The sequence below is a fragment of the Macrotis lagotis genome, chromosome 5, assembly GCF_037893015.1.
Source record: "Macrotis lagotis isolate mMagLag1 chromosome 5, bilby.v1.9.chrom.fasta, whole genome shotgun sequence".
Lineage (NCBI taxonomy): Eukaryota > Metazoa > Chordata > Mammalia > Peramelemorphia > Peramelidae > Macrotis > Macrotis lagotis.
In genome coordinates this window covers 213267338-213292868 of record NC_133662.1, presented here as the reverse complement: position 1 = coordinate 213292868, position 25531 = coordinate 213267338, and the positions used below count along the sequence as shown (strand labels likewise).

The 25531-nt window shown below is 38.6% G+C and overlaps 1 long non-coding RNA gene across 1 annotated transcript; it reads right to left on the bottom strand.

Annotated features, from left to right (window-relative positions):
- Positions 1-813: 813 nt before the first annotated feature.
- On the bottom strand, positions 814-25057 carry LOC141488361 (uncharacterized). Its single transcript, XR_012468657.1, has 4 exons — positions 24834-25057; positions 14234-14345; positions 4531-4626; positions 814-1114 (listed from the first exon to the last, which is right to left on the bottom strand). It is a non-coding gene; the product is annotated as an uncharacterized LOC141488361 (long non-coding RNA).
- Positions 25058-25531: the final 474 nt, after the last annotated feature.

The window sequence follows — 25531 nt, the reverse complement described above, 5'->3', positions numbered from 1 at the left end:
AGATACAATTAAAATCCCAAAGTCTCTTCTAGAAAGCTCATTGTGTTGTTGGGAAACTCCTCTGATCATGTCCCTCTCTCCTACCTTCTCCTTCCACACTTACTACAACCTTCCAAGTTTATTTTGAGGGTATATCTTTTCCTCTTATTGCAATTTTAAACTATATAAGAACAGGGCCTCTGTGAGATCTATTTTCATGCCCTCAGGCCCAGTATAGGACTTTGCCTCTGAGAGGCATTTAAATATTGATTGAATTAAATTAAATTAAATTTTCTCACCCATTTTTTCAGTTACCAGAATAACTCTCCTTAGTAAGGAATTGCACCAGAGAAAAGTATGTCATTCATAAAGGGTCACTCTAATCTTGAAAATCTGAGCTGAGTCCAAACCATTAAGGGCAGCAATAGTAACAAGCGAGGACATAGAGGTGGAATTATAAGAGACATTACAGCCCCAAGAAAAGCAGTTATACCTATAGCATTGGTCCTGCAGTCAAAAGACCTAGGTTCAAACCCCAGTTTTGCTGATTAGTATTTGGGTGACTTTGGCATGTTACCATATCAATTTTTACTGCTTTAATTTCTACAATTCATAAGAAAAGAAGGTTGGAATAATTGTTGAGGTCTCATATAATAATAATAACAATGATAGATTCTACATATAGTATTTTTACATATATTTTCTTTTACTGGAAGCCTTTATTCTAATCCCTGGCAGAGATCCAGCTTCCTTTTCACTCTTGCCAACTTTCATTCAAGTTTAGGATAGGCAATCAATCACCATGGAGCAATATGCATAACAAAGCCAGGAAAAGAGAAGTGGGGGAGAAGTCTTCAGAGTTAGGACCTGAGTACCTCCTAGTCTGTTAAACACTGGGGAAGGCCATGGTGGGAGCTGACCTAGAGGCATCCTTAAAGTGTGCCTGTCATTTCAGAAGAGAAAAACGGATGGACCATGGAGAACTAACAATCCTTTCTTTAGGGGAAATGTAAGCTGACAGAATTAAAGATAGACCTTACCTTCTATAAGGGCTTTGGCAGGTTCTGATGCTGGGACATTCCTGGAGGTCAGTGGCCTATGGAGGACACGGGTGGTTGCAATCCACCCCACCAAGCTACATCAAAGGATCAAAGGAATTCATCAGTCTGATAAGTGATGGATGGAGTGTCTTGAGAGAGGAGCTAGGAGACCAACCTGTCACTGTTACACCAACACTCCCACACTCAGGGTCCTTCCAGCTATTTCTGTGGACACTGGGGAATGGCTGATTATATGCCCCTCACAAACATACACACACACACACACACACACACACACACACATGTGTGCACACACAAATGCACACACACACACACACACACACCATCTACCAATATTCAATACTTCTGAAAAGAAAGATTAAAAAAACAAGATAAACAATCTCATATTTCAATGGCTATACAGAAGCTGGAACCTAGGAATGGTTGCCCAAAAGGCCAACTCTACCTTTGTGATTCTATGATCCAACTTGAACTATGTAAACCAGCAGAGAAGAATCTAGGACGGATATATCTAAGCATCTGGATACAAACATCTTGAATTCAAAATTGACCTTAAAGACATATACTAACTGTATAATCCTGGGTAAGTCATTCTACCTCATTTCCCTCAACTATAAAATGAAGGTAGCAATAGCACTTACTCTCCAGGATTGTTGTGAGGATCAAATGGGATCATATTTTCAAAGTGCTTAACACGATGTCTGGTATATGGTAGGCTCTTAATAAATATTTATTCCCTCCCATATCTGAATTACCCATCCCTCTAGACTTCCCATGAAACCATGATAACTCATGTTCTTTTTCTTTCATATGACACAGCTTCATGAATTTTGACATTCTAGTCAAAGTGGACCTACAGTTGGGATAACTTTGGTTCAAATCCATACTCAGATACTTACTAGCTGTGTGACCACTTAACCCCTCTTGACCTCAGGTTCTTTAACAGTAAAATGGGAATAAAAGTTCCTACCACCAAGGATTGCTGAGAGGATAAAAATGAGCTAATATTTGTAAAATACTTTGCCATCCTTAAAGCACTATATATGCTATTATTATTATTAATTTTCAGAAATGAGAAAGTAGGCAGGTCAGTAGTTATTGATATTTCCTCAGATACTATTTTTTAGATGTTTTTGCAAGGTAAATAGGGTTAAGTGGCTTGCCACACAGCTAGGTAATTATTAAATGTCTGAGAAAGGATTTGAACTCAGGTCCTCCTGACTCCAGCACTGGTGCTCTATCCACTGCATCACCTAGCTTCCCCCAGATACCTATTTTTGGTAATAAAAGACTTGTGATTTTTGCCAAAAATTCAAGATGCTTTCATTTTTCAGATGTCTTGCAATTCAGTCCTTTAAGACCCTTCAAATTGTCTTATGGATCCAACATGGACAGTTGCTCAAGTTTAATAATTAAAAAAAAGTAACATAAAGAATGAATCAGAACTAAGAAGAGTGAACAGATCCCTTAAGAGGAAAGAGAAGCTGATCAGTGCAGTATAAGTCTTTCCGTGCAACCAGTTTTGTCCTTTCATTTTTCATGTCATTTTCACTTTTTTATGCAACATATAGGGGACTGGTTGGTTCTTGTCCTTCCTTATTAAAGAAGATCAAGAATGACATCGCTGTTAGAGATAAATTGCAGTGTGTCCAAACCGTGGATGATAAGGCCAGTACTAGCTCAGGATGCTCCACCACAGCTCGGGCACAAATAGTCCATATAAACACCTGGGATAGTTACTCTAAACTTGCATATGTCACATTTCCTTTGAGCTGCTTCCATTCTGCCTTGCTTCTAGAGCACAGCACCCTCTCTGATGAGGGCATGTCCTCCTGGGAGGTCCTGTGCCCATGTCTCCTATGATCAATTCAAGAGTTCTTAAGAGAGCCCTCCAGGGTGTCCCTGGATCGTTCCTTCTGATTCACTGTGAACAGTTCCAACAGAAATTTAGGATTTAATTACATAAATACATAATTATATAAAAATTTATTCTGAGAAGGGGTCCCCTTGGTCTCATCAGTTTGCAAGAGGAGTCTATAGCACAGAAAAAGATAAATTGCTACATGAAACAAATGTATGTATCCCTTTCAGATTTCAGCACATTGTCATATTTTAAGTTAAAAGGAAGAGAGGCACTGAGATATTCAGATAATTTAATTTGCTTGTCATCTATATTTTATAAAAGATCAGTCCTTTTCAGATGCTAGCTGATCATTTTATTCCCTATTCAGTCTCTTTCAGATATGAGCAAATTATTCTACATCTGATAAATTATTGTAAGCCAGGAGAGACAATGACTTTGCCTGCATTGCCTGAATTGCTTCTATACCTTCTCCCTGTCCTATATCTTCATAAGACAACAGGAGAATAAGTCAATCAACAAGAATTAGCCAGCCCTTATTATATGCTTGGCACTGTGTTAAGCTTTGGAAACACCAAAAAAGGCAAAATTTAAAAAAACAAACAGTCCTTGTCCTCAAAGAGTTTACATTTTAATGAGAGAGACAATATATCCATAAATCAATAGATAGGAAATAAATGAAGAGTAAGAGAATGAGGCTCACAGGCATCACTTTTGGTAACTAGGGTTGAGTGCCAGAGGTAGAGGAAGTCTTAGAAAAAATGCCTCAAAATCCTTCTCTGTCCATATTTCTGTTCTCATGATTGGGATCCTATTCTAACTAGGGGTATATGATAAATCATTCTCTCAGATCTTTAGTAATAATTCTCTTGCTTCTATTTTTAAAACGATGAGATGCTAATGATGTTGTTCTGGAGACTAGTTGCCCTGGTTACTTTGGTTCCAAGGGTATGCCTTCCAGAATGATTCTTGAATGGGTCTGTTGTGTTGATTCCAGCCCAGTCTCTCTTCTCTCTCTCTCTCTCTCTCTCTCTCTCTCAACTCTTTCTGTATCCCTCTCTCCCTCTTTCCCTTCCTACTATCAGTGTTCCTCAAATAACCCCAAATCCAAGGTTAGCACATTAAAATAGTGTGCTGTTGTTGTTTCTTAAACAACTATCAGAACAGAAAAAAGAGAGGATTGACCAGAAGAATACTCAATGCAGGGAGGGAGAGGATCTGAAAAGATAGGGTAACTATAGCCACTAGTGATGTTACTACTTTTTATTGCTCAGGTGACAGCGCCAATTCATCCATACCTTTTCCTCCTATAGGAAAGAGGATATTTCTTTGAGGGATCATCTCACTCAAAGCAGATTTAGTACAAATTGAAAGTATCTACACTCTGCTTGCAAAACTCAAGTGATGCTGCTGAACCACATTAAAATGTAAATGAGAAATAGTTAACAAAATAAATAAAAATACAATAGAACCTAGTTCATTTGTGATTTACTAAGTCAATATAAAGCATGCAGGGATCATTATATATGACTTAGTGCCTTCCATTTCTATTTACTTGGATGTCAATCATCCAGCATTTTTTGGATGCAAACTCTGGGGAGGAAACGGGTTGCTTTACTGGTTTCTCACCCTTAGGATGGAGAATATAGCCATTGTTGCCAGATTCTTCAGTTCTTGTCTTCAGCCTTCTCCTTCCCAGAATGCTCCTCAAGCAGTCCCAGTCACCTATTTAAACAACCTTCAGTTAGGTCTTAAAGTAAGCCAGACATCCTACAAAACAGAGATTAGGAGAGAGAACATTCCAAAAATGAGAGACAGCCAGTGCAGAGTCATGGAAAGGATTATAGTGTGTAAGGCCAGTATGATTAGAAGAAGGAATATGGGGAGGAAAGTCAATTGTAAGGAGAATGGAAAAATAAGGTCCAGTGTGTGAGGAGCTTTAAATGCCAAATGAAGGATTTTATATTAAATCCTATGAGTAGGATTCTTAACCTGGGTTTTGTGGACTTGCTTTTGAAAAATAAAATTTATTACCGTATTTCAATATAATTGATTGTCTTTGTAAGGCTAGGTATTTTATTTTATGCATTTAAAACAATATATTGAGGAATGCATAGATTTTACCAGATTACCAAAGGGGTCTGTTACACAAAGTATAAGAACCCTTGTTCTAGGGGGTAATGTTTGTTCTTCATTCTCAAAGAGAACCAAAATGACATCACTGTATTGGGGTTGTGTGGGACAAATGCCACTTAAATAAATTTCAGAGATCTCTCAAGGTATGAAGAAAAAGTTTGATTCCTTTCTCCAGGAATAGAACCCAATTAATTAGAGAGACTTGAGGCAAAAGCAAAAGACCCAAGAATCACATTTATCCTAACTCAATCCCTACCCCCACTGACCCATCCTCATTAATGAGGAATGTGGTCTTCATAATTACATGCATAAATTAATCTAAGGAAAAGAGCATATGATTCAAACTGAAACGGGATTGTCCCTCCAACCCCAGGAATTGAATGGACATATAGACTTCAACAGATAAAATGGGGTCAGTTGACTCTTCACCAATATCCCAGAAGTTACTTTGTCAAGGGAGGAGGGGCACCTAGTTCACCTATTTTCTAATCTGTAATATTCTACTGAAGAAATCTCAGACTTTATCCCACTCAGGGTCAAGGTACTGTGTGTCCAGCTGTGGCTAATCAGACCACTAAAATCTCAAAAAGCCCTGTCTCAGGTTGGGCACCAATTGTCCATATGAACATTTGGAGTGGAGATGTTTAAATTTGTGCATTTCACATTTTTTTTTGAACTTCTGCAATTCTGTTTTGTTCATGGAGCACAACACCTGCTTTGATGAAGACAGGCCATGCTGGGTGGTTCTTTGCCAGTGACCCTACATCTCACAATAATTCTTTCCTCTCTTTTTTTGTTTTTTTTTCCAAGGCAAAGGGTTTAAGTGATTTGCTGAAGGTCACATAACTAGGTAATTATTAAATGTCTGAGGTTGAATTTGAACTCAATTTCTACTGATTCCAGGGCCAGTTCTATCCACTGCACTACCTAGCTACCCCCTCACAATCATTTTCAAAGTTCTTCAGAGAGATATTGAGTGTCCTTGTATTACTTCTGATCACTTGCCTTTAGTGAGTTTTCTGTAAAAGTCTTTTTGACAAACAGATGTTTGGCATTCAAACAACATGGCCAATCCATTGGACTTGAGCTCTCTGCAGTAGGGTTTGAAAGTTTGCCATTTAAGCTCAAGAAAGGGTTGGTACTTTTTCTTTCTAGATGATTTTCAGAATCTTCCTAAGGCAATTCAAATAGAAGTGATTCAGTTTCCTGGCATGGCTCTGGTATATTGTCTAGGTTTCACAGGCATACAACAATAAAGTCAGCACAAAAGTTCTATAGACTTTTAGTTTGCTGAGCAGTTTAATATCTATTCTCTCCCATATTTTTCTTCAGAGTCTCCTAAATGCTGATCCTCTGTTTGCACGTTCCTGGAAACTATACTGACAAATTAACTTATCCACAGCATTCAAAATTTCTCCATTTGCTGTAATTGATGGTTCCATATGGATACTGTGGGATTGGCAGGTGGAAAACCTCTGGTTTTTTTGGTGCTAATTGTTAGGTGAAAATTAGCATAAGCTGTAGAGAATTAATCCATGCTTTGTTGCATCTCAGTCTCAGAGTTTGTATTGAGAACACAATAATCTAGAATGAAAAGTCACCCACTGACTCTCCTTCCACTTTAGTCTTGGCTTGTAACCTTCTCAAGTTAAACAATTTACCATCAGTGTGATAGCTAACACTGATGCTTTGTTGAAAGTGTCTGACATGGTTGAAAGCACCATGCTAAAAAGCATGCCCTACTTCATTCCACAGATGATCAGGAAAGCGTGGAAACATTGTCCATTATTCAGAACCCAGGTAAGCATGGTGTCATAACGAACTTTTCTGGGCAGCCAAATTTTGTCATGATTTTTCATTTCAATATAAACATTGTATACAGATCTTTGTTCTGCTCCTGGCATTTCTCCTAGAGCTTCAGGTAACAAATAGCATAACAACCTTTGCTTGACCCTTTTGAAGCCATACTGGCTCTTAGATAGATGAACATATTTCAGGTGAAGGATCAGTCTATTAAGGAGGACTCTGGAAAGAATATTTCTAGCAATGACTAAGATACTCTTGATTTTCACAGGACCTTTATAGTTATGTACAATGGAGGCATTGTTGAACTCCTGGGGGATAACCTCTTCTTGTCATATAACCCAGAAAATTTCAGTCAACTTTTGTAGAAGCAGTGGATTGTATGCCTTATAAATCTCAATGAGAATAGAATTGGTACTAGGTACTTTGTCATGCTAGAAGAAACTAATGGCATTCAAAATCTCATATTTAGTTGGAAGTGGGGCTAGGGAGGAATTGATTTCAACCTGAGGTTTACAGTCAATGGCTTCATCATTGATTGATGATAGTCTGTTGAGAACATTATGGAAGTGTTCAATCTATCTCACCAGGATCATGTCCTTATCACTAATCAATGTGGCTCCATCAGCACTAAGTAGTTGAGATGCACCATAGGTCTTTGATTCATAAATTGTCTTTAGTGCAATATAAAATAATTTTGAATTGTTACTATCAGTGTTAAACTGAATTTCATCTGCCTTCTTACTGAGCCAAGAATCCTACATCTCTCTAAGCTCCACTTGAACTTTGATGGAGTTGCTGCCTCTTTAGATACAGATGAACTGTCCTTCTGGCAAACTCTTTGAGCTCTTAATTGTTTTCATTTAGCAGCTTCTGAACTTCCCCTTCATTTTCATCAAACCAATTTTGATGTTTGCAAGTGATCTGACCTAATTAAGTAAATGTAGTACAGTACACCAAATTTCTGAAAGCTTCCCACTCCTTTTCTGCTCTATTGTTGTCCACATGTGTTAGCTAAACTTTCCCTCCAAATTAGCTACAAGCTGTTCTCATTCAGAAAATTATTCTAATTTGTAGATATTAAGTCTTCTGGTAGTTGTTTTACCTTAGGGATGCTTTTTTAATGCTTCAATCCATATTCAGACACCATCAACCCTGTTTTTGAGAATGAATGGTATTGGTATTTGGGTCTTGTGGTAAAATAAGTCCTTCAGAGATGTCTTGGGTCATAGCATTCCTGAGAAAAGGAAAGTCATTCACAGGTAATCATCCTGCAACATTGCTATTTGTATATAACAAATTTCCCATGGCATTTGCTCTTGTAAATATTTCTAGGTTTTACTGAGAGCATCCTGTTCATCATTTCTTACAGCGGAATAATGTTCCATCATAATCACATTCCATAAAATGTTCAGTCATTCCCCAGCAGATAGGCATCCCCTCAACTTGCCACCAGAAAAAAGTTGCTATAGTTATCCTTATGCATAGAAGTATTTTTCCTTCCTGTTTTTCATCCCTTCTGGAATATAGACCTGGCAGTGACATTGCAAACTCAAAGGGTGGTCATGGTCTTACAGGACATTGCACATAGTTCCAAACTACTCTACAGAATATTTGAATCATTTCACAACTCCTCCCAACAGTGCATTAATGTTTCATTGTCTTGGAGAGGATAAGCCCTTGTTCTGCTATCATTCTGTGCTACATACAACCTTCCTCATTCTAAGATCTTATCTGTTTCTTCTTATTAAAAATACATAGTATGTTAAATATTAATGTTTGCTACAAGGGTACATCCATGAAAATTTATTTAGGTAAATGGAAGGCAGTGTTGGTAATGAAAACGTCATGATATGCACAAGTCTTCAGGGGTAAGTGAACATTGCTGTGGCTGTTTCTGACTTTATTCCTCCTAAGGACTCCCTGTCATATCTGATAGTCTTTGCCTTCTCTGGCATTAAAGTCACACAGAATTACAAGTTTGTCTTCTTTTGGCACATTGGTGATGAGGGTGTTGAAATCTTCATAAAATTTTTCTTTGATCTCATCAGGGTTCACCAAGATGGAAGTAATGATGGTGTGATGTTTTCCTGCAAATGGAGATCACATTATCATGAGCTTGTCATTCACTATTTTGGGGAAGCAAGCAAGCTTGTTGACTAGATTAGTTTTGATTGTGAAACTCATGCCAGTTTCTCAGCCATCACAGTGACCACTCCAGAAAAATCTGTATTCAGCTCTGGTAAACTGGTCTTCATTTGCCAACCTTGAACTCAGGGTTTGCTATTTGGATATGACTCCTGCTGAGCTCTCTCACAAGAGCTGTTCATCTTTCCAGTCTACTGGATTTGATGTTGTTCATAAGCATTTTTGAACATTTTTATGTGATTTGACTAGAGAATGGGATCCCTACTTGCAACAGTAAGCAGGCTAGGATTAGGTGAAGTAGCTATTTTGGGGTACCTTTTCCAGTCCCTTCCTCATGACAAGAAGTGAGCAACATTCAAAAATGTTGCTCAGACACCATGGGCTGCTGAATCCCACTGCTGTTTCAGTTTAGAAGAAGACAACCCTATGGCCTGGCCCATCTATATGCACGGTTGTGACTAGAGCTCTCAGTAAATCTGCACCTGATGCTTTGTCACTTGTCTGCTGCTATAGGCCTTAGAGGTAGGTAAAAAATAGTAAAGTGATATGAGTGATATCTTTGAACTTGTACTTATACTGGATTTAAGTGAGTCAGAGTTGTCAGAAGTCATCAACCTCAATCTCTCTTTCAAGAGTCATGAAAGTATAGCAGCAAGGCAAGAGTCTGGAAGACTGGTAATGGCCCAGAAACAGTGGATGACCTTGGCATCTTGCATGTCTAACCAAGCTCTAAGAACTCCACAGTGCCTGCTTCAATTGCCCTCATAGATGTTAGAACAAATTGTTATTCATCCATTCTGCTGGGAGAAGTCTTCACATGCTTGGGTAGAAACCCCCTTAACTCACCAATCCTTATCTTCAATCTGGTTTAGCCTGTCTGGTGAAATGGTTTACCAGGTTGTAATTGCTGCACATGGTAAAGTTCCTTGGAGTTACAGGTGAGCTTGGATATCAGGTGGACACCAAAGATGGAAGATAGCCTTGAAAAGGGCTCAGCAGCCCTCATACCAGAGGTACAAGTCTTCTCTAAACAACCATACAGTCATGTATAGGTAATTGGAGTCACTTGTGTTTACTGAGCAGGGAATAGACCAATGTTTTAGCAAAAAAAAAATCTTTGTAGGAGAGGTAACTTAAACTGAGCCTTGAAAGGAGTTAGGGTCTCCAAGAGGCAGTTTTTTTTTTTTTTTAGATTTTTGCAAGACAAACGGGGTTAAGTGTCTTGCCCAAGGCCACACAGCTAGGTAATTATTAAGTGTCTGAGACTGGATTTGAACCCAGGTACTCCTGACTCCAGGGCCGGTGCTTTATCCACTACACCACCTAGCCAGCTCTACAAGAGGCAGTTTTGAGGAGAAAGAACCTTCTAGGCATGGGGGTCAGAAAAACCATTTTGGCAACTGTATGGAGGATGAATTGGATTGAGAAGAAACATGAGGCATGGAATCCAGGCAAGATCTAATGAGATCCTGAAATAGGTTAGTGACAAAGAGACATACGAGAAAGAAATGGCAAGATACAGGATGGTCACTATAAATTAAAGTCTTTCACTGAGGGGACACATTCCTGAATCAGGAAATATTGTTGAATGGAAAGACTCTATTCTCTCAACTCCTGTTAGAAAAATGACAGAATTTAGAGTTAAGACCCTGAGGGGGAAACTAGAGAAACATCCTCAAGTTGTAGGCTGAGTCTCTGTCTTTAGGGAAAAGGACATTAAGTAGCTTAGAATTTGCTAGTTGACCTACTGAATAATTTATCATGGACTAGTTAATGGGAAGCACAGCAGTGGGGGCTTGTAAGTTAGTTTTAGAAAGGTGGTATTATATGGCACACATGTGAACCCTGAGATTATTTCTCTTTCTTGTACCCAACTTGAGATTATGAAGCAGCCCAGACAAAGTGCTGCCAACAGATAAAAAATGACACACTGGTGAAAAGGATATACTGGATACAGGAAAAATGCTAAGAATCATCAGTTTTAGATTTTAGATTTCTTATTAAAATTAGTTATTGTACTTTACATGTGAAATCTATGTCCATTGATCAGAGCAAGATCTCTTCTTCTCTCTGTACATCAGTTTCCTCATCTACAGAATGAAGGAGTTAGACTTCATAGTCTCTAAGATCCATTTGAGGTCTAAATCTAGGATCCTTTGACTTGGTGTGATTCTGTTTTCTTTTTCAAAGATAAGTATATCTTCCTCCACTTTCTTGTAACCTACCTGATGTCTCTAGGTCAACATGATTTCTCCTTATTCATATTTTCCTGAATTATTTGGTTTAGATACCTTTTTTTGTGCCTATCATTCCTTATCTTGTTTCAGGCTTCTCTTTGTACAAGTCATATTCTTTTTCCCCAAACATAGAATTTAAATATTTGAAGGAAGGTACTGTATCATTTTTCATCTTTGTATTCTTAGTGCCTACCACAGTTTACTTAATAAATGTTTATTGAATTGAATTGAAATGCTGGCAGAGTAGTGACCAACCACTTCTTCCACCAAGCAATCAATCAACATTTTTTAAACGCCTACAATGTGTAAGGAACTTGAACTATAAACACTAGAGTGAGACAGTACATGTATTCTACTGCAGGTATGCAAAATATCCACAGATAAAGACAGATAGGAAATTTATTGTTATTCAGCCATTTTTCAACCCTTTGTGATCTCATTCTGGGGTTTTCTTAACAAATAGAGTGGGTTGTCATTTCCTTCTCCAGCTCATTTGACAGATAAGAAAACTGAGGCAATCAGGGTTTACTGTTTGCCCATGGTCATGTAGGTAGTAAATATTTTGAGGTCAAATTTAAATTCAGGTAGATGAGTTTGACATCAGGTCTAGCACTTTATCCACTGATTTTATCCATTCCAGGAGAGGAATAAAATATATGTGCAACTATGCCTGTGTGGTTGCAATATAGATAGTATATGTATATGTATAAACATTTGTGACTCACCCAGGCTTTGCCAAGTTTGTTAAATTAACATCTGCCCAAGAGACTTCACCCACCCTATGGGTCCCTTCGACAGGTCTCATATTATTTCTTGGTGAAATAGCTGCCCTATAGGACACTTACAGTATAAATAGTCAATGATAGGGAAGGAAAAGGCATCAGCAGCTGAGGGAATTAGGTGTATAAATGTATAAATGTGTCAATATTTTTATATTTTATATGTTATACATTATACATTTTATACATATGCTTTATAAAATATATAATGTATTTGTTATATACAAATGATATAGGTTATATAACCACACATGTTGCATAAAAATGTTAATAATAAAACATGCTTTAAAACAAATAAAATTATATAGTTTCAATAGGTTGTCTAAATATATAAAAATGACTCATTCAGATGTGACATGGATAACTATCTGACCTGGTATCTGGCTCACCTCTCTCCAAAAGACACTGATTTCTGCCTTTGAAGAAAGCAGAAAGAAGACCTTGCCTGTATGTTTACTCTATACCTTGCTTATAATTTATTGGGTTAAGATTATATTTATCCAACACAATACAGATATTTTTAAATCTAGGGGTTTGATACCTTGGGGGGACCTAGGTATCCACTTTGATTGTTCTCAAAAGATTGATAGTTTAATATCACTATTTTATCTCCTTTCCACTGAAGACTACATGTACAAATGATCACCATGAATAGGGAATAGAAAGTAAATCTTTTATTCATGAAAAGCAGTAAACAGAAACCAGAGGTTAAGTGGGATCTGGATAAAACACTTCAACTCAACCAAAGAGAAAGAGAATGATCTCAGCCAGGGAGGTTACTCTCTGTAGTCCCTAGAGTTGCAAGCACTAAAGTCCAGGGACAAGATTGGAGTTTTTTATGTCTGTAGCTCCAAAGGGTTCCTGATGTCATTCACCACTTCATGCTTTGCTTTTCTCTATCCTTATCTCCTCAAGTCCTTCTTCCAAAGGTTATTTCAATCGGTGAGGGATGTCCCTTTGGAGTAACCTCTTGTAGGCTTGGTCAGAAGTGAATTGTCTTTTGTAGGAAGTGATATCTAAACTGAGACTCTAAAGGAATGAGGGATTCCATGAGCTGCAACAAGGAGGGAGGGCATTCCAGGAATGGGGAACAGAGGAATGAAATATATGTGCAACTATGCCAGTGTGGCTGCAATGTAGGTAGAATATGTATGATCATTTGTGATTTCCCTAGGCTTTGCTAAGTTTGTTAAATTTACTTTTGCTCAGGAGATTTCCTCCCACCCTACAGGTCCCTTCATCAAGGTCTCACATTATTTCTTGGTGAAATAATTAAACAATGATCATAGAACTGGAAAGGATATTAGAAGTCATATAGTCCAAATCTCTCATTTTACAGATGAGAAAACTGAGGCTCAGTTTAAGGGACTTACCCAAGATCATGCAGGCAGTTAAGTAGTAGAGCTGAAATTTGAACCCAGATCCTCTTCATTCAAATTCAGACATAAATAGCATGCTTATCAAAGTTGCAGATGACACAAAACTTGGAGAGACATCTAACATACTGTATATCAGAGTTAAGATCCAAAAGCTAGATAGAACAGGTAGAAAATGGGCAGACCAAATTAGACTCCCCCCCCCCGTTTTTTTAATAAGACTGATAACTAAGAATAGTGTTTACTTTTAAAAAATATAACAACATTTTATTTAGAAGTATAAAAACCAAGAGACTTTAGTAAAAGAAGCATAGCTAGCCCTGTCAAACATATGTGAAAGTGTTGTTCAGTTGTTTCTGTCATGTCCAACTTTTCATGACCTCATTTGGAATTTTCTTGGCAAAGATACTGGAGTAATTTTCTATTTTCTTCTCCAGCTCATTTGACAGATGAGGAAACTGAGGCAAAAGGGTTAAGTAACTTACCCAAGATACAGCAAGTGTCTGGGTACAAATTTGAACTCAGGAAGATGAGTCTTACTAACTCCAAGCCTGGCATGCTATTGAGATTCCTAAAGGGCCTCTAGTATCTTCCACTAGAATCTAGCCCTTATCAATTGTGTTTTCCCAATCTTAGAGATCCCTTATACCCCAGTTCTATTAATTACTTAACAATCAGATTGGTTTTTACCAAGGAATATTTCCTTCAAAGATATAACAAGAACAAAGGTACTATTATTCCCTATCTTCCAATACCTGGAGGACATAATCACCTTGCACCATCTTAATTTCTGGGAAGGGAGATTAAATTCACAGATTAATTTAGTTTCTCTAGTTTCTAAGTGCAACATCACCTTGGACTGTGTCCCAGAATTCTGGTTTTTCAGGGCTCTGTTGCTGGGCTGGCAGTCAAATATTTGAACTGTACTCCTGCCTCCAAAGACATCATAGTTTGAGCATCAAGACCTAAAAAAGATACATAAAATAGACCAAAATCTCAACCTTGATTCTTGAGAGGAGTAGTTAGGTTGCAGGTTATTATTACCCCCGTTTTACAGAAGAAAAAAACTAAGGCAGACAAAGATATTTGCCCAGGGTCACACAATTAGTAAGTGTCTGAGGCTGGATTTGAATTCAGGAAGATGAGTCTTCCTGACTTCAGACTTGGCACTCAATCCATTTAACCATCTAGCTACATTCCAACTAGAACATTTTTATGTAAATCAGAGGGGAGGAATAAAAAGAGGAGGAAATACAAGAAAGGAAGAATGAGAAGAAAAAGAAAGAATAGGAGAAGGGTCAAAAGGAGGAATAGGAGGAGAAAGGAACTTTTTATATTTGTAATAGGCATTTTGCAGCTTATAAAATACTTGGTTCATGATAATCCTGTCAGGTCAATTGTGCAGGTAATGCTTCCTTCAGTCTCTTATAAGTATGGGAATTCCCTTCACTGATTGTGAGCATTCCATTCACCATTATAGATTTCAACCCTTCATTGCTCTTTTGGATCTATTTCAAGAGCTGCCATGGGCAAAAAAATCCATCATTCTGAGGTCAGCCTAATGAAAAGCCTTTATAAACATATTTTGGTTGTCTTCAGATGACAGATATATGGTTCACTGCCAGACCTGTGCTCTAAATCTTTCCAGTTTTTTGTAAGACTTATCTGTGTTTGCCCTCTGCTATCATTGCCTTCAAGAACTCAGGCTCACCTTTCCTCTACCACGAAGCATTGGAATAGCACCCAATGGAGGAATGTAATAATTGCTATCCCCATTTTGCAAATGAGAAAACCAAGGTTCAATCAGAGAAATGACGTCACTTGTTTCAGGTCACAAAAGCATTCAGTAGCAGTCCCAGAATTCAAAGGTTAGTCTTCTAAGTTCAGTTCTTTCCATGACTGAACATCTAAGAAAAGGCTTCCCTATGGACCCCAGTTCTCTGTAGTCATTTCAGTCCCACTGAAAATAAATGCTAGTATAAGTCACTACCTACCCGTAATAGATAAACTTTTTGAAGCTCCCTCAATTCCATTGACTATTCACCATACCAGTTCTAGGATTTATTCTGTGGGAGGGAATCAAATGAGCCTGGGGTGACTAGGTAGTAACCATAGAAACAGATACAGTAGCAGTATCCTTGGACTGAATATATAAACCTCTTAGATACACTCTCCCTCTCTATCCCCCTATGCCCCTGTTTTCCTCCAACCATTATCTGCTCTGACAGTCCCAACTTAAGTTGCTACTTTATTTTTTTCTATCTTAATTTTATTGCTATATTTTGTTTTTATAGCAGCTTGATTTCTGAATACTTTCTTCCCCCTTCTCATTCCCTTTACAAGGATTTTTTTTTAAAAAGGGGAAAAGAACAGTTCAGCAAAACTAACAAAGCATCAAGTATGTCTAACAGCATGTAGCCAATGTAAGCTCCAGGGATCCTTATCTAAGCTCTCACCGAGGAACCAGAACACTGAACAAAGTTATATATCTCCCTCAGGGTTCTAAGAATAACTCTGAAGGGTTGGGGGAGGGGGAGACTTCTCTAATGCTACCAACTCAAACTCAAATGGTATGGAACTCATTTTAACCACCTAGTGTCCTAGTTTCCTTTAGCTAATTAATATCAATTTTACAAAGGGATATTTACTGAGAATATACAACCAGAACAGAAATGCAAGCATTTCCTCTTAATGCTTGTGAAGTCTCCCTTGCACAGCCTCAGTCGCCGGGAAGCTGGGGAGTATGGACTAGGATTCAAAATCATGAAAAACATTAACCCCACCAAATTAATTTCTGAATGTGGTATAGTCAATGAATGATTTTGTAGCTGTTCCTTGTCTTTAATCTATTTCTCTGTGGGTTCAAGTTTGTCATTTGGACCAAAATCTCAATCTGTGGCCTCAAGTCTCCCAATTTGTTGCAACCTAGTCTTATCTCTCTTGATCTAAGACCAAGAATGGACAAAGTCAAAGTAGCAAAGCAAAGAGAACCAAATCCATGACCACTTGGGAGAAATGAAAGTCTAAGTCTTCTTTCCCTACCCAGAGGCTTACAGTACATCTCACCTTATCACCAGTTGGGGAGGAAAGAGGACACAGTTTAGTCATTCGGTATCTTTTGAATACCTGTCCAATTCTCAATCAAAAGTGTGATTTTTTTTCCATGTGATATAGTAAGGACATCTGTAAATAGTCATAGCTCCACATGCTCTGAAGTCCATGTAGGAATTGCAGTCAGAACACATGCACATACTCCACGACCAGTTCCTAGGCTGTCCTGTTACAAGTATAGGCAATAACAGAGTGAACCAAGAAGAATCAAGAAATATTGTTCAAAGAATGAATTTGAATGACTAAAGTAATCTGAATAAAATGAACATTCAAATCAACTATAAAGGACTTAACTTGAAGGAAAATGTATCTACCTCTAAAGAAAAAACTGATATTTTATAGTCCTAAATCTATATCTATAACTATATCTCTATCTATTCATCTATCCATCTAGCTATCTGTATCAAATATTGACCTCAAATGTTTGGTTGGGAGGGAAGGAGGGAAGGAGTCAACTCAGATCTTAAAATATAACAAAAAATAAATAGTATTAGAAAAAAGATTAGTCTTAACTTATACCCTGGAAATGGGAGATTGGAGGATATGGTGGCATGGGTCAAGGGAACAGCCTACATTTTAGAGAACCTTGCTCATGATAATGGGTGTAAAACTATTAAGATATAATAGGAAATATGCAGGATAAAAACTAAATAATTATGAATGACTGGCATAACAAAAAATCCATAAGCAGTATTTCTCTCAGTCTTCCACTAAATATTTGCTTTCTAGAAGAAGAAATTAAAATACAGGTGTTAATTCCCTTATATGCCTTTTTTTCTTTTTTCTTCCCAATTAATAATGTTTTATTTTCTTCAATTACATGTAAAGATAGTTTTCAATATTCATTTTTATAAGATTTTGGGTTCCAAATTTTTCTCTTTTCCTCCTTTCCCTCTACCCTTCCAAGACTGCAAGCAATTGGATATATGTTATATATGTATAATCATGTTAAACATATTTCTACATTAGTCTTGTCATGAAAGAAGAATAAGAACAAAATAGAAAAGTTAGTGGGAAAAAAAGAACAAAAAAAGTAAAAAAAAAGTATGCTTTACACTGCATTCAGACTCCAATAATTCTTTCTCTGGATATGGATAGCATTTTCCATCATGAGTCTTTGGGAATTGTCTTGGATCATACATTGTATTGCTGAGAAGAGCTAAGTCTATCGTAGTTGACCATTACACAATTGTGGTTACCATACAAAATATTCTCCTGATTAAGCTCACTTCAATCAGCATCAGTTCATCCAAGTCTTTCCAGGTTTTTCTGAATTCCACCTGCTGATCATTTCTTATTTCATTACATCCATGTACCACAACCTGTTTAGCCATTCCACAGTTGATGGGGAAGTTCTCATTTTCTTACTGCCTTCAATTTCCAATTCTCTTACTCTCCCTTCTTCCACTTGACTCAATTCATTACTTCTACTTTCCATGTCCCTAATTCATCTCTTACTAAGACCCATTCTAGTGAGGCAGTGGGAAGTTAGACGTCATTGTGGACAAGTCAGGGGAGCGCTTTCAAATCCATTTGGTAAAATAGGACTATGACTTAGGAAAGAGTACTCTGTTATATAAGACATCACCTTTTGGACACAGCAAGTATTAAAGGTTTAATAACCAGATTACATGTGATTCTCATGATTCAAAAGAAATCTGTGTGGCATGGAAGAAAGAATATTATGAAAGTGAAAGTTTCCACTTTCATTCCAAGTAATGGAATCAAACAAAATCTAGGTGTGACTAAGCCCCTAATAAATGTGAAAGAATCCCAGGGATTTGGGACCTTTAGATAAAGACAGATGAGACATGAAAGAAATTTCTTGTAACTGCCTGAAGACTCAAGCACATGTCTGAGACTGTAACACAGCAAGTTGAGTTAGAATCACTTGACCCATCAATTGGTCAGTCAAGTGGTTAAACAACTTCCAGGAGGGAATTAACCCTTTTTTGGGGGAAAGAGTTTTCTCTTCCTTTCTCTCTTCTTCCTGCAACTCCCTCCAATATTGATCAGGTAAAGATCATGTGAGCAGACAGAAAGACTAGGGTTCAAATCTCATCTCTGACACATAGTGGCAAGTCACTTAACCTTTAAGTATCCCAGGTAACTCCTTAATACCATTGTCAAATCAAATAAAAAAATATCATGTGCTAAGTGGTGGAGATACAAAGAAAGTAAAAAAGTCTTTGCTCTCAAGAGTTCATGATCTATTGGGGAAGATGATATGTAAATAATTTTATGCAAACAAGATATTAGAGGACAAGTAGGAAGTATTCTCAGATGAAAGGCATTAGGAATTTGTTTATGTAGAGGGATTTGTAAAAAGACTCCATGTAAAAGGTGGGATTTTCGATAGAACTTAAAAGAAGTTAGGAAAAACAGCAGATAGAAATGATGGAGAGAATTACAGATAAGGCAGACAGTGAAAATGCAAAGTTGGGAGAAGGGTATATTTTCTGAGATACAGGAAGGAGGCCAATGTCACTATGTCTTAGAGTATATGAAGGGAATAAGGTATAAGAAGAATGGAAAGGGAGAAAGGGGGCAGGTTAGGAATGACTTTAGAAAACAAATAGAGAATTTTATATCTGATACTGAGGATAATAGGGAATTACTGTAGTTGATTGAATTGGAGTAGGTGAGCATGGTGTGGTTGGATCTGAATTTTAGGAAGATCTATTTGATAATGATGATATGTGTCCTTCATTCTCAAAGAAAACCATGATATTGGAGAAAATGATGCCATGACAAGCATATGAATTGGATTTAAGTGAGTGGCTGCTGTGCTAAGTCACCAATCTCACTTTCTCCTCCAGAGCTATCTTGGTCCAATGACCAGATATGAATCAGGAAGATTGGAGATGGTCCTGAATATGAGGCCATCAGGGTTAAGTCACACAGCTAGTGTCAGAGGCTGCGTTTGAACTCCTGTTCTCTTAACTCCAAGGCCAATGCTCTATCCACTGCACTACCTAGCTGCTCAACCATTTTGATAGCTCATAGAGGATACACTGCAGTGGGAATAGAAGAACTTGTTTTTTTTTAGGTTTTTGTAAGGCAAACGGGGTTAAGTGGCTTGCCTAAGGCCACACAGCTAGGTAATTATTAAGTGTCTGAGACTGGATTTGAACCCAGGTACTCCTGACTCCAGGGCTGGTGCTTTATCCACTACACCACCTAGCCTCCCCATAAAGGTTTTTTTTTTTTATAGAAGGAGAACTTGAAACAGGAATACCAATCAGAAGGCTTTGGGGATAATGTGTGAAATAATAAGGACCTGAATTGTCATTGAAGAGAAGGGGACATACATGAGATGTGTTAAAAAGATAACCCAACAAGACCTGCAAGATAAGATATGAGGAATGAAGGGAGATGAAAGAGTGAGCATGAGCAACTGGGGAAGATGGTAGTCATCTTAATAGAAAGCTGGGAAGAATTGAATGTTAATGAGTTCAACTTTGGACTTGTTTAGTTTAAAATGTACAGGATGTTCATTTGGAGACATCCAAGAGGCGCTTGGAGATGCTAGACTAGAGGTCAGCAGAGAGGTTAGGGCTGGATAAATAATTTTCAGAATCATCAAAATAGAGGTGATAACTGAACCCATGGGAACCAATGAGCTCATCAGATGAAATAGTGTAGAGGGAGAAGAGGAAAGGATCTAAAACAGAGCCTTGGGAGATACTCATGGTTAGCAGGCATGACCATGAGGAAGATCCAGCAAAGGAGGAAAATCAGGAAAGATCAGCATCATGAAAAACCCAGAGAAAAGAGAGTTTTGAGGAGAAGAAGGTGATCAACAGTGTTAATGTCTGCAGAGAGAACAAGAATGATGTGGACTGAAAAAAGGCCATTAAAGTAAGCAATTAAGAGAACATTAGTAACTTTGGAGAGAGTAGTTTTCAATTCACTGATGAGCCAGATTGCAGAGAAGAGGAAAAGTAGTAGAAGCACTTATGGGGAAGTAGATCTCAAAAGAATCCTGTTACTCTTCATTGGTAGATTGCCATAGGGAATTCCCCATTATCTTTGTGAACTCAAACCTATATTTTCATCAGTGTGGGGAACCACCAATGTGGGAGACACTCTAAGCCTTCAAAGACTGCTTTAACCTGATAAAAATGTGACTTACCCACTGATACTACTGGTTTCAAAAGCAGGATTAGAACCTGGAGCTAGATGGTACAGTAGATAGAGCACTGGCTCTGGAGTCAGGAGGACCTGAGTTCAAGTCCAACTATAGACATTTACTAGTTGTGTGACGCTGGGCAAATCACTTAACTCAGTTTGCCTCAGTTGCTTCACCTGTCAAATAAATGGAGAGGAAATGGCAGACCACTCCAGTATCTTTGCCAAGAAAACCCCAAGAGGGATCATGAAGAATTGGACTTGACTTTGATTCAATAACAATTGCCTGTCTCAAAGCTCCTTGATAAGATAACCACTCTGCCATCTCATACTGCTTCTTCCTATGGAGAAATGTCATTAGTCAGACTCTGTGACTAGGCTGGAAAACCTAAGGCTTTGAAGAGAGTAGGGCTGTTGCTATGGTATTGGAACACAGGGATTGGTTATTGGCACAGGTTTAACTGCCTGGGTCTGGGTTCCCGGAATACATGTGAAGATGTAGAGACAGCAAGACCTTTTATTGCTGGTGTTAAATGTTTGTTTGCACTGAGATTGGACTTTTTTTGCCTCAGGGCCTGGAGCTGCCCCAGCTGGGAACATCTGCTCCTTTCCCAGGCCTTGGTTAAGTCCAAAAACCCCGGCAGAATGTGGCCAGACAGTAGCCTATCAACTGCCTTCTCAAATGTCTTTTTTTTTCCTGTGCTTTATCAAAGATCTCTTTTTATAAACATATATATGCATACATCAAACTTTGTATGACTTTGGTATTTATAATTAAAGACTGGTAAGATAGATAAAGACAAATATGTTAAATTCTAAGCATTGCAACCTAATAAATAATGACTGATAAGCTATCGGGATGACATATAGTGCAACAAATTATCTTCAAGGAAATCTTTTTTTTTACCATTTATTATCCTATTTTTTATACTTTTCTAGGAACAGAGGGGTATGGATGTGTGTGTGTGTGTGTGTGTGTGTGTGTATGTGTGTGTGTGTGTTTAGGAGAAGAGAGAAAGAAAGTTTGAATTTCTGAGCCAAGGTGGAAGTTATAAAGCCTGTCTTAAAGCTTAGCTGCTGATCAGACCTCTGCCCAACCTCCAAAAGGAAATCCAGAGACCTAAATTCCCATGCAGCAGGTCAGATAACCTTCCAAGCTTTTTCTCTTGTGATTAATACCTATCAGCTCCTAAATCTACTTTTGCCAGGGAAACTATTTCACCCTCAATGTCCATGACACTTTATCAGTGTTGAGTGATGAGGGAAATCTGGGAGTTAGATATTTCCAGGTTCATTTGAGGCTTGCCAAATCTTCTGGAGTTGCCAAGAGGTTTTTTGAACTTCTGTCTTCCTAACACTCTTGTCCAGCTATTTTTCTCTCAAGACTAGGGAAGAGCAGTTCATCTGAGCAGGTCGTGCCAGGATACCTGGGAGCTGAGAAACGCCTCTCTGTTGCTCTCTCTCACACACACACCTACACCCAGTATTAGAACAGGAATTACACACCTACCTTACAGGAATTGAAGTAGACAAGAGTTGGCAAGGATTATGGGATATCTCAGTAGGTATCTTTTTTTTCTTAATGAAATAAGACAGGTAGCCTTTTGGTAATTTATTTTGGGTTAGCTCACCAAAAAGGAGTGGTGAGTGGTGATCACAGTGACCCACCATAGAAAGGGGTAAGGGGGATCAAAGTTTAACCTGAGTACAGAACAGGTGAAGGGGTGGTAAGGAGAAAGTAGAGTAATAATTCAACAGTTATTAACCTCACTAGGACTCAAGTTCTTCCTCTATAAAGTGAGACAAAGCAGGGCAAAGAGGGGTTGATGAGATGATCTTTAATGATTCTTCCAGCTCTGAATCATATGATGCTGCCTTGGTCCATTTCTATGAGTTAGCAGACTCTCTTAGGTCATCCAACTAGCCTAGAACCCAAAGAAGTCCATCGTCCCTTGGCTGAGCTAAGAGAAAGAGGAAGCCTAGCCTTCAATGCCCTTGCTTGTGTAGGGCGGGCCTGCATTGCATCACCCGTTGGAGCCTGGGCTCACAGCTCTGCAGCCAGCTGGGCCTCTGGAGGAGGGAGTCTCCCTGTTTTTCAACAAACTATTAACCATTTCAGGCTCCTTTTGCCCTCTCCCTAGCTCTCTTACTAGTTTCACCAGACTGGAGCAGGGAGAAAGACTGTCCGCATTGTTTCTCAGATCTCTGCCTAACCAACAACACATCTCCCCTCTCCCCACTCTATCCCTAGTCCTTAGAGCCCTTAGATTCTGCTTTGACTTCTGCCTTAGCAGACCCCATCCTCTTCCTGGGAGAAAGAGTTAAGTTTCTTCATTCCTAGCATCTGTCCCATTCTGCAACAGTGAGAGAAGAGTTCCTTAGCATCCAGAATGATCTCATGCCTTTTCAAACTACAAATAGAACTTACTACTAGGGGTCAACACAGCCTTTCTGGTCTGAGAGAATAGCAATTTAATAGGTCTCCTGCAGATATCAACAACCACATATCTTCTCTACCCTACCTCCTTAAATTCTTGGCAAAGTAATTTCCTTTTCTGAGTTTCAGTTTTCCCTAAATCTAAGAAAGGTGATAGGAATCTTGAAGGCTTGTAAAGAGCCTGAGAGTTCTAAATGAAATAAGCTTTGAGTACATAGTGTTACTATTATCCAGAGAATCTTGAAGGGAAAAACAAGGAGGAGTTATATGTGTGTGTTGGGGGAAAGGGAGGGGAGAAGGAGGAGGGTTGAAGAAAGAAATCATTGCAATCTTTAAAATCCATACTTTGACAGTTTTCATCCCTTCAGATCATCACACTTTTCATTGTACTCTTGGCTCAGAGTCTTTAGATGTCTTCAGAAACTTTCTAAAGAAGTTGAGGAGAAACCTACTCTTAGAGATGTGTTTTTATTTGTATTTTCCTTGTAAGTGCCATGTCATATTCAGAGGCATCAGGTAACCTGGGGTAGGGTGGTCTCTGAGGACAGATAACTAGTCTTTCCTTCCTCAGTGTTTCTAAACCCTATAGGTAGGAGGCCCTCAATCTCTGGTATTGGCTAGCTGACTCATAGAAGAGATATGGATGAGGGCAGTACCATAAGATTTAGAGTTGCAAGAGATATTAAAAGTCATCTCCTCAGGCTTCCTTTTTCTCCCTTTTGCCTTATTTGATATAATAGGAATCTTAGTCCTAGAGAGTTAAATTATTTTTATATGGTCATATTTCTGGTCAGTCTCAAACCCAGGATTTGATCCTTCTAATTCCCAATTCAGTATTAGATGAGTAGAGCACTGACCTTGAGTTCAAATCCAGTCTCAGATACTTGACTCTTGCTAGCTGTGTGATCTTGGCCATTTCACCTAACCCTGATTGCCTCCAGGGTCATTTTCAGTCATCCTGATTCTGGCCACTGGATCCAGATGGCTCCCAGGGGAGTGAGGCTGGTGACTTAGCACAGCCCCCCTCACTCAAATCCAATTCAAAAACATGTCACAGCATCATCTCCCTGATGACATGGTCTTTTTTGAGAAGGAAGGACAAACATCATCATGTCCTTCAATTATTAACCTCACCAGGACTTAGAATCTTTCTATATAAAGTGTGGCAAAATAGGGCAAAAGGGGGGGGGTGATGAGATGATCCTGCCCCGGTCCATTTCTATGAGTTAGTAGGCTTTCTTGGGTTATTCAGCTAGCCTAGAAACCAAAGAAGTCCATCCTCTCTTTAGGCCTAGCTGCTTTGTTTAAATTCAAAGTATCCCTGAGCTGTGGAGGCAGGAGAGGAGGGGGAGAGAGAGAGAGAGAGAGAGAGAGAGAGAGAGAGAGAGAGAGAGAGAGAGCCTAGCCTTCACTGACTTTCCTTCTGTAGAGTGAACAAGGTGCTAGAAACATAAGATTGAGTCCTGGCTTTCTATCCTGGCCCTTCTAACTGCCAATAATTATCTCCTTTCATAGTGAGGTGGTAGTTCTGTGTAAATATTTTCCTCTTTAAAGAAATCTGCCTCCACACTCCATAAATCTTATCTGTAAATTAAGGGTGTTGGTCTACAAAACTTGCAAGGTTCCCTTTAGCTATTACTGTTATAAATTCTGTTTAATTTGACCTTTAACTCTTGATAGTCTGGTGGAAAAGGGAAACTTCACCTAAAGGGACCTCAGAGATCCCCATTATTTTATAAATGAGAAAACTGAGTCCCAGAGAGAAGCGACTTACCCAAGGTCATATAATAAGTTGCTGGCAAAGTTGGGACAAGAACTGGATTCTGCCGATTCTGACTCATCATCTTGAATCTTCTAACAAGGCACCTCTCACTTTGTTAGGTGAAGGAGCCAGGAATACAACTGAACCCCTGGAAATGTTACACAAAGACCTGGCCTCAGGAGGCTTTTCCTGACTCTCTCTTGAACCATGATCCAACCCTAGATGTTGCTGCAAATGTGGTGGGCAAACAGAGCAGGTTTGGTGGCAAAATTGTAGGAAAAATATCAGTGAGTGTTGCATAATGGATTGCTGAAGCTCTTCCAGGAGCACAAGACCATTTTTCATCAGCTGGCACTAAAACAGTCAGATCGTTAAAACTGATATGTTTACAGCCAAAATGCCTATCAACAACCATTGGTCTATGCTGGGAACAAAACATTCACAGGAAATAGTTGAAAGTGAAGACAGAGACCCCAATGACAAAAGAACCCAAGTGGGAGAGGGGATGTTACTTTTTTAGGGACCTAGAGTTTTCCTGTGAGTGATATCTTACTGACCCTTTTAAAGCTGGCCTTTGTTGAGAAAGCCATCTACAAAGAACCTGATGTCCTTGGCTTAATTATTTTCCAGAGAAACAGGTTCTTTCTCATCCTATCCCAAAGTTATACATAGGCTATTTATTTCAGACAAAATATGCTGAGATATATTCA